General features: G+C 35.1%; 1 protein-coding gene across 1 annotated transcript in view; it reads left to right on the top strand.

Moving 5' to 3' along the window:
- The first annotated feature begins 1,444 nt into the window (after positions 1-1,444).
- LOC145664020 (uncharacterized) overlaps positions 1,445-8,558 on the top strand; it is a 55,933-nt gene continuing 48,819 nt past the window's right edge. Inside the window, exon 1 of the mRNA XM_081730315.1 lies at positions 1,445-1,480. The gene's annotated coding sequence lies outside the window, so the exon portion shown is untranslated. The remainder of the gene's footprint in view (positions 1,481-8,558) is intronic.

Raw genomic sequence — 8,558 nt, 5'->3', positions numbered from 1 at the left:
TAATTATCTACAATTAATATAAGTAGTGGAAAATATATTTACTCTATTTTATCTTTTAGCATTTACATATTTTTGAAAATTTTCGGGTAGGTCTGTGCCTACCCAGCCTACCCACTAAAGCCGCCACTGTTTATAATATAACTTGCTGAAAAGGTAAACCGTTATAAATGGCCGGGTGATATAGGGCTAAATGATAAAGATACAATTGTTCGGTAATCAGAAAAAGTAAAGTGATATATAAAAATTAAATATCTTAACATACGAGACAGGAACAAAAGGCAACCAAACCGTCAGTGATATCTGCATTTTCAAACAATAAATCACCAAGTCACGAGTTCAAATCCAAGCGGAAACTACTCTTAGCAATCGACTTGAAAATTAAGAATAAATAAATAAACTGCACCAAATAAGCTAGGAAGACTAAACAGAATCAGAGGCCAAAGTTCGCGGAAGCGAAAATCCAGTTCATCCCATCAGATCTTATAAAATTCTCAGAAGCACTTTGTTTCCAGAACAACAGTTATTGTTTAACAATATTGTTTGTTTCAACTTATATCTATATTTACAATTAAGTTATTCTTTTAGTTACAAGTTTCCTTTTTAAAATTATGTATATTATCTTCTTAGTAACTTCACTAAAGGCCCCAAGAAAGCTTTAAAAACCCATTACGAAGGAAGCACTCAAACCGAAGGAAAAACGAAAGAGAAGATTTTCTGCACACGCCACGCGCGTAATAACAACTTGTTTTTGTGTATCCGTCGCTAGAGGGAGTAAGAAGACAAAATGTACACGGTGGAAGAAGTTGACGCGAGGTGTGCACCAAACAAAGTGATGATCCATGAAAATACATGTCCCGCGATGCTCTCCTCGCATTGCTCGCATTGGTACCCTACTTCTTGGTTAGGTCACCTTTTTTTCCTCCTCCTCCTCCTCCCCGTCAGTGATAGTGAAAGTCTCATCTGAACCAAAGCCGGCCGGCCTCCTAGAAGGAAGACGCAACTGAGAAGTATCCTTCGTTCTAAATTGTTGCCAACTCTCATTATGCAAATGATCCGATAAAAAATTACGTCTTTAATTGCACGATTGTCCTCGAGTTTAGGCGGGACATTTCGTAATTAGTAACTACGACAAATTAAAAAGTTAAGCACCAAAACTTATAGAAATAAAACCAGAAAAATCAGTGACAAAATTTTCGTTGAAAATTTTTAAGTAGATGGCAACACTCGTGAAGGATGCTCCGAAATCACAATATTGCACCTCCCATCCTTGAAAGAGCCGATATTTGGCGAAATATGCTGATTGATCCTTAAAAAAAGAAAGAAAGAACGAAAAAAAAAGTGGCGGTAGAAAATGATAGTAACTTGAATTGTGGGAAGAGTGAACGCTCGGTTTTTTCCCGTATAAATAGAACTCATGGGAACGAGTATTTTGCAGTCGCGTGGTGTCATTCAATTGTTACAGAGCTCGCCATTCAGCGAGGTAAGGATCTTTTTTTTTAAGCAACAAAACAGAGAGAAAAAGAAATACGTGTGAGAAATAAGAAACTCTTATCCCATCAGACCAAGAACATCATCAACAGAAAAGTGGTTCTTGTTTCTTTGAATCATTGTTACTCATAAACAACAAAGGACAACATAACATCTTGGTTTGGTGCTTTTTATCGATTTTCTATAAATTTTTGTGCTGTGATAACGTGGTGTTGCTCACTGACATCTCCAGGACGTTATTTTCAACGTTATCTACTGCTGCTATTAATAATCTACCACAACGCTCTAATGCCTTCGCCAAATTAAGTGCTGGTGCCGTATTTGTTACACTTAACTGACGCTGTTTTATTTATTTATTTTTTTTCGCTTCGCTCGGCTAAGTGCGCTTCAACTGCAAAAATAAGCAACAAACAAAAACAAATTTTCAGTTTCTAACGCTATTTTTTTTATTAATTTTTCTAATGTTTATATTATTTCATACTATTAATATTACTTGAATGTGGTAGAACATTTGCTTTCATTTTGCAATTTTACTTAGATTGCGGTGCTTGTATCTTACAAAGTGAGAATTATTGCATGATATGTATAGTACAATCTAACTAGTAGAGTACATACACGTAACTTAGGAACAATACTAATACTATAACCAGTGGCTTATTTAAGGGGATACCGGGCTGAAATAAATCTATATATATAAAAGAGAACGTACAAATCCTTTGTTCCCTCATCACGCTAATACGGCTGAACCAATTTCTTTTATTTTTGGGGGGTTATTAGGATTTGGACCCTAGATGGTTTTTATCATATCACTTTAATTTTTAATTACCAGTGTCTTGAGATAATTGACCATTCAAGTGTCCATAACGTACAAATCCTTTGTTAGATCATCATAGGTAAAAATAAACGTATTTATATGCAACCCGCATGACCGTGTCACTCGGCGGGTTAACATAAATGACAGGCGCTATAATGTTAACATTTACTGCAATCACTTGAAAGCGAAAAAGTAAAAATTATCTAAGTAACAAAGTTTATTGCGTTCCGGGGTGACCGCAGCGAAGCGGGGCGGGTTAACATAAATGACAGGCGATATAATGTTAACATTTAATGCAATCTTCTATGGTTTTTATCATATCACTTGAAAGCGAAAAAGTAAAAATTATCTAAGTAACAACGTTTATTGCGTTCCGGGGTGACCGCAGCGAAGCGGGGTGAACGCTGCTAGTTTGTTATATGCACAACTTCACTAAATTTGTCGACACCTAAAAGGAAAAATATAAGTGCTTATTTACGTGGGGTGCATAGCCCCCCCCCTCCGAAATAAAATCCTAAATACGCCACTCACTATAACAATTATGTTTGCTTTATTATATTTTATTCATATATTAACTTTCTATGAGGTGCAAGGCTTGTTGCTAAAATACTAACATTTGATAGATATCTTGCTTTTTCTCCTAAATTTTGAGAATTAATCAGTGTAAAATATGGCTGTAAGTGTCTAAATAACTATTTCAACTTCATGATATTTGGAATTAAATTTGTGTAAGCAATATTTTATTACTATATCGAAACTGCTTTCTCATATATTATTGTAATAAGTTATTTATTATTATTATTATGGAGGGAAATCAAAAGTGTTCTTTAGGAATTCCAGAAGCACTTAATATATTTACTACTATTTATTAATTATTGAGTGACATTTTTAAGTGACATCCCAACAAATTTTTGAAGTCCCCCACAACTGTTTCTTCTCCTATTTGTATTTATAATTTAGCTGGTTTATTATAAATAAGCGGAGAGCTCCTTTGTGGCTAAGCGGTTAGTGTACGCGCCTTTGGCGTGGGAGACCCGGCTTCGATTCCTGGCAAAGCTCATGTGGTTCGGATTCCACTTTACTCAGTAGGTCCCGTCTCGCATAGCTTAGCTGTTAACAAGGAAGTTAAACACAAAATCAACTCAGTTGAATAAGCGGAGTGAGCACTTTGTTAAAAGAAAAAAAAGCTAAATTACGATTAGATGCTGATGATTTTAAATTGAACAATTAGTCCTTTATTGTAGGAAATGTGATAATTATGTCAATTAATAGCAAGAAATTGAGAAAAGGTTCAGCTGTCGTAAACCACTTTGATATTTCGAAAGTATTCTTTATGAGCTAAGAAAAGAATGGAGTGAACGTGCTGTAAAAATTTAATCCACTAAGATCGACGCTGGCGATTTTCAACATGATTGATAAAATTGACTTAAGATCATTTCTCGCGATTTTAAGCATAAATGATTAAATCGACTACGGTTGACGATGTTTTAAACGTAAATTATTACAACAGCTAAGATCGATGTTGCCGATTTTGAATCTGAATGATTAATTTAACAGAGATCTATACTACCAATTTTAAGCGTGAATTATTCTACCAATTAAGATAAACGGTCAAGAAATTTGTTAACTATGTGTGCTAAATAGTCAGAGTTCAGAAAGCAAGAAGGGTCCGCAACATGTTTTTCTGAAAGAACGACTGTTCCTGATAGTCAAAAGTTGTTTAATTACACCATTGCATAAAATGAGCAATATATCTTTTAGTTTAACGTCCCACAATTATGTCCTTCGGGCTAAGAGAGACGGATGATTAAGGCGTGTGAATGATGATGGAATAATTGATAGAATGTTAATGTGTAAGTAAACGGAAATACTCCGAGAAAATCCTTGTACTCGTTATTGTTCACGACAAACTTACTTGACCGGAGATCGAAATAGAGACTCCACGCACTAGAGATAAGCGCTATACCATTGAGCTACCGTGTCCCAAAAATGAAAAATACGATTAATGGTAAAAATAATTATGGTTCATATTAGCATTAAAATTAACACTTTGTTTACACATTTATATAAGTAATACTTCTTCAGTTACATTCAATTAAAATAACAATATGGAAATGCAAGCACTTTTGACAGTCAATCTTTGTAACACCTTACTGTTTATAAATTTATTTATCTATGGCCTTAAGCCTTTCATATATGAGGAATGACGTCTCTCGAATAATGAAGGAAGCGGTCTTGTGTCTGTATGCTATATACCACCTCAGCACTTGCCTGATATGAATGAGTAAAATCATGAAAAACCTCACTAAGAGTGATTGGCCTCAAAAAGCTCTCACATCATTTTGCCCCCACCAGGAATCGAACCCGGGACCGCTCGCACCAAAGGGTAGAGCGTAAACGACTATACGACGCGGGGTCACTAACATTTTACTGTCAAATCTTACAGCGTAATAATGTAGATGTTTTAGTAACGATCAATTCGATATTTCTTATGTTTTTGTCCATATTAAAATGTAAATTACCGGGAACGTCAAGATCATTGTTACTCGCAGTGGGATGATCCTGTTTGCTCGTCTAAACGCTAGCATGAATGTTTCCGTACATGATCCCAGGTAGAAAAGTATCGTATACATTAAATCAGAACAAATATTGCTTTTAATGGCATGTTTCGTCCTATATACTCTCACTAGTGACAAAGAAGAAAAGGAATCAATTGATATAAACTGTACAATTTAATCTGTTATTCTTTAAAAGGTATATGTTTCATTAAATTTAAATGGTACTTATTCCCTTTTAGCATTGATCATCCACAAATAGTGTAGATATATATTTTCAGGGAGAATTGCAACCACCTAAAGCAGCCCCTTGATTATACACATCTAGATTACTACATTTTTTTTTTCAAATTTTTAGAGATTTATTCTGTTAACCACAAAATTATGGAAAAAGAAAGAAAATGGCATACATTCTGTTAATTTTTCTTGAAAGTTCACGAATTCTCTGGTTTATAAAGGTTCTACAGTTCTTTTTCAAATATTCGCTTGAAATACGTTTCTAACGAAGGGTATTTCGAATAAAAATTCTTATATTATCATACATTTTTAGTAGTTAGGTGGTATTATTGTTTCAAAAGTGTAATTGAGAGTGAACTATAATTTTAAAAAATCCAGAGAAAAAGGCTTAAATTTTTATACATGAAGCTGTTTTTTCTTGTTGATACGTTTAGCAGTAAAACCAGGAATCTCATTTCAGAGTTTGCTTTTGTATTTGCTTGGCGAAGAGGGGTATTTTTCACCAATATATGCAGAATTTCACGTTTCTTTAAATTAGTATATTACTATATTGTTGATTTAAAATATAAATACATGATATTAATGGTGTATGTAGAAATTTGTCAAGGTGGTTCAAGCTTCCAAATTCAAGTATTTTCAGAGTTTGTATACATACATATTTTAATATGCTAAATGTTTATTTTTAACCTTCGCTGCATACGTCACTGTATCAAGCTAAGAGGACACTTACCTCCTCCAACGCCCAATCAAGGCAACAACTATGAGAAAACAAAGCATATTTTCGACAAAATGTTACAATATATATTCATACATACACGTATTCAACACAACTATTGGGAGCACGGTAGTCTGTGGTAGAGCGCTCATCTTTGGTGCAAGGAGTCCCTGATTGCTTCCTAGTTCATGCGTGTTAGTGGTGAACAATTTTTTTTCTTTGAAGGAGTCCAATATTACAAGCCATTACATTTATGTAATATTCGACGGGTATTATTTTTCACCCGAAAAGACGATAAGTAATTGTAAAATACTTTCACGTATATTTTCAGGGAGAAAAATGACAGAGCTGGATTGTTGTTTATGAGAGAAAGAGTACAGTTAAATTGTAAAATAAAATTTTCATGCTACATCAATCATTTTCCTGTTAGACAAATATAATTTTATTGAGAAAGTGTACAAATCTATATTCAGTTACGAAGTTTTCTTTTGAGGGGGTTTCGGATCCGCTGGACCACCCTTTCGTGAGTGCACCCCTGGTTCCAACGATTCTTTTCCTATTTTGCACTTAATCCCTCAGCCTAAGTTGGTTTATAGACAATGCGAGCTGTTTTTGTTTTAATATGTATTTAAATGACTTTTATATATTCAACATTACTTTCACTGGTAAAAACATCGTAGAAGATAAACTTAGGTCTACTACTAATAGGAAATTTTATAAAGCACATGTTTTACATTCACAGAATGAAAATACAGTAATTTGAGTATTAGATAATAAATAATATGTGCTTCAATGAAGGAGTGCGGGAATCTTTTTCATCAGGAGGGCCAGGTGCAATATATCGCTTGCAAGTGCCGATTTTTGCAGTTCTGGAATAATGCCATTTATACAAACAACAGTAAAATAATTCCTATTTTCACGAAGTGAATGGACTCGTTTGATGGTTCGTTGGGTTTGAATTTAGTGTACCTTTCAGCATCGTCAATACATATAAAACGTGAACCTACAGCTAAATGTGGGATCTGAAACACATTATCTCCAACCGGGAATGAAATTTGGATCTCCCAGACTGAAGACTAATGCTTAGTCACTTAGCCATGAGAGAGCTCGGGCTAATTTAAGTACAGTTTAGTGTAAACTGCAGAAAATTATCGGCTTTTAGTGGGTTGAAAGGTGCCCAATGATTTCTTTCTTTTCTTTTTTTTTTCAGGTGGGGGTCCAATTCGTCTATGTAGTATTAATCTTGTATTATTCTGCACTCGACAACACGATAAGTAATTGCTAATTATTGACACCTGTACAAAATGAAATGAAATTTTTGAGTTTTACGTCCCACGATTATGCCGGTTAGGCTAAAAGGAGACGGTGATGATGAGTAATGAATGAAGTGGTGGAATGAAGAAAGTGGGAGGAAACGGGAGAACCCCGAGAAAACCCACGCACCCGGTGTTTGTCTACCACAAAGCTCACTTGGCAGGAGCAGGGTTTGAACCCGGGACCCCAAACACCAGAGGTGAACGCTCTACCATTGAGCCACCGCGGCCCCTTGACACCTGTACAGTCAAAGAACGTTATAAAATAGAACTATATTATTTTTATAAGAAAAGGATGATGTAAAACCAAATTTGTAGGCTATGTTATATCATTCTTCTGTTATATCATTATTAAGCAAGTATAGTTCTGTTAAGAAAGAGAAGAAAGAGAACAAATATTAGTTGAGTTACAAATTTTGAGGGAGGGGGAGGCAAGGTCGGATCCAGAATTCTCTGACGGGGAGGGGTGCACCAATAACTACTACTACATTTGAATTAAATTTGATTTTTCTTAATGACTTTAGGCATTTGTGGTGAATAACAAATATTGTTTTGCTTGGTGAATCCTTTTGCTTTGACCTTCAGAAAATCGACTTAAACTATTGCTTTTGGAAAGCTCTGCTTACTTTTAAGCCCTAAATCGAAACATGACAGCAGAAAGTTTAGGAAAGTGTTTATGTTTTCACTGCTAGCTTCTCATTTTAGATAGTGTATACTTACAACGAAAGAGGATGCACTTGCCTCGGTGCACCCCCTTAAATCCGGCCCTAGGGGGAAAGATCCGGACCCAGTGGATCTCAAGTGACTACACCACTGGACGGCACATCGATTACTATCGCTTTGTGAGCAACTATTTATTTCTCATTTCTGAAACTGATGTTCTCTCATGGTAATTCAAGCTACCAGTTGAGCCAACAATAACAATAAATGTTCTCACCGGTAATCGAACCCGGAAATATTAGTTTCAGTCGAGAACACGTAACGTGGAGGTATCTATAAAACACCAGCACTTAAAAGTCAAGTTAGGCGTTTTTCTTCCTTGGCTATCTCCTTTCTCTCAAATTATTTAGTCTCACTATGTTATAAGAACAAAAGAAAGCACGAAGTAAATTTTCTCATGTAAAGGTCATTATGTTTGCTTTAAATGTAAACACTATTATACTTTGCGAATCCTCGTTAGTGTATTGTTAGTGTTCTTGAGATCGATGCAGAAGAATCGGTGAGTAAAAGCGGTGAGTCTAATAAAATATCTCAAATACTAGACTAATTAACTAATTAACTATTCTACGAACTTGCAACCAGATGAGTAGGAAGGTAGGGGTATTGTAATTGATCTACACTTCTCGCCAAATAATATATAAGGTGATGTGGTTAGTATCAAGCTCTAGTCATCCTTAGCCAATATACTCTCGGGTATTTATTTGACAGAGGCAGGG

Source organism: Thermobia domestica, chromosome 1, assembly GCF_964235325.1.
Source record: "Thermobia domestica chromosome 1, izTheDome1.hap1.1, whole genome shotgun sequence".
Taxonomy (NCBI): Eukaryota; Metazoa; Arthropoda; class Insecta; order Zygentoma; family Lepismatidae; genus Thermobia; species Thermobia domestica.
The sequence above is the reverse complement of the archived record's forward strand: the minus strand, read 5'-3'. Positions and strand labels throughout refer to the sequence as shown.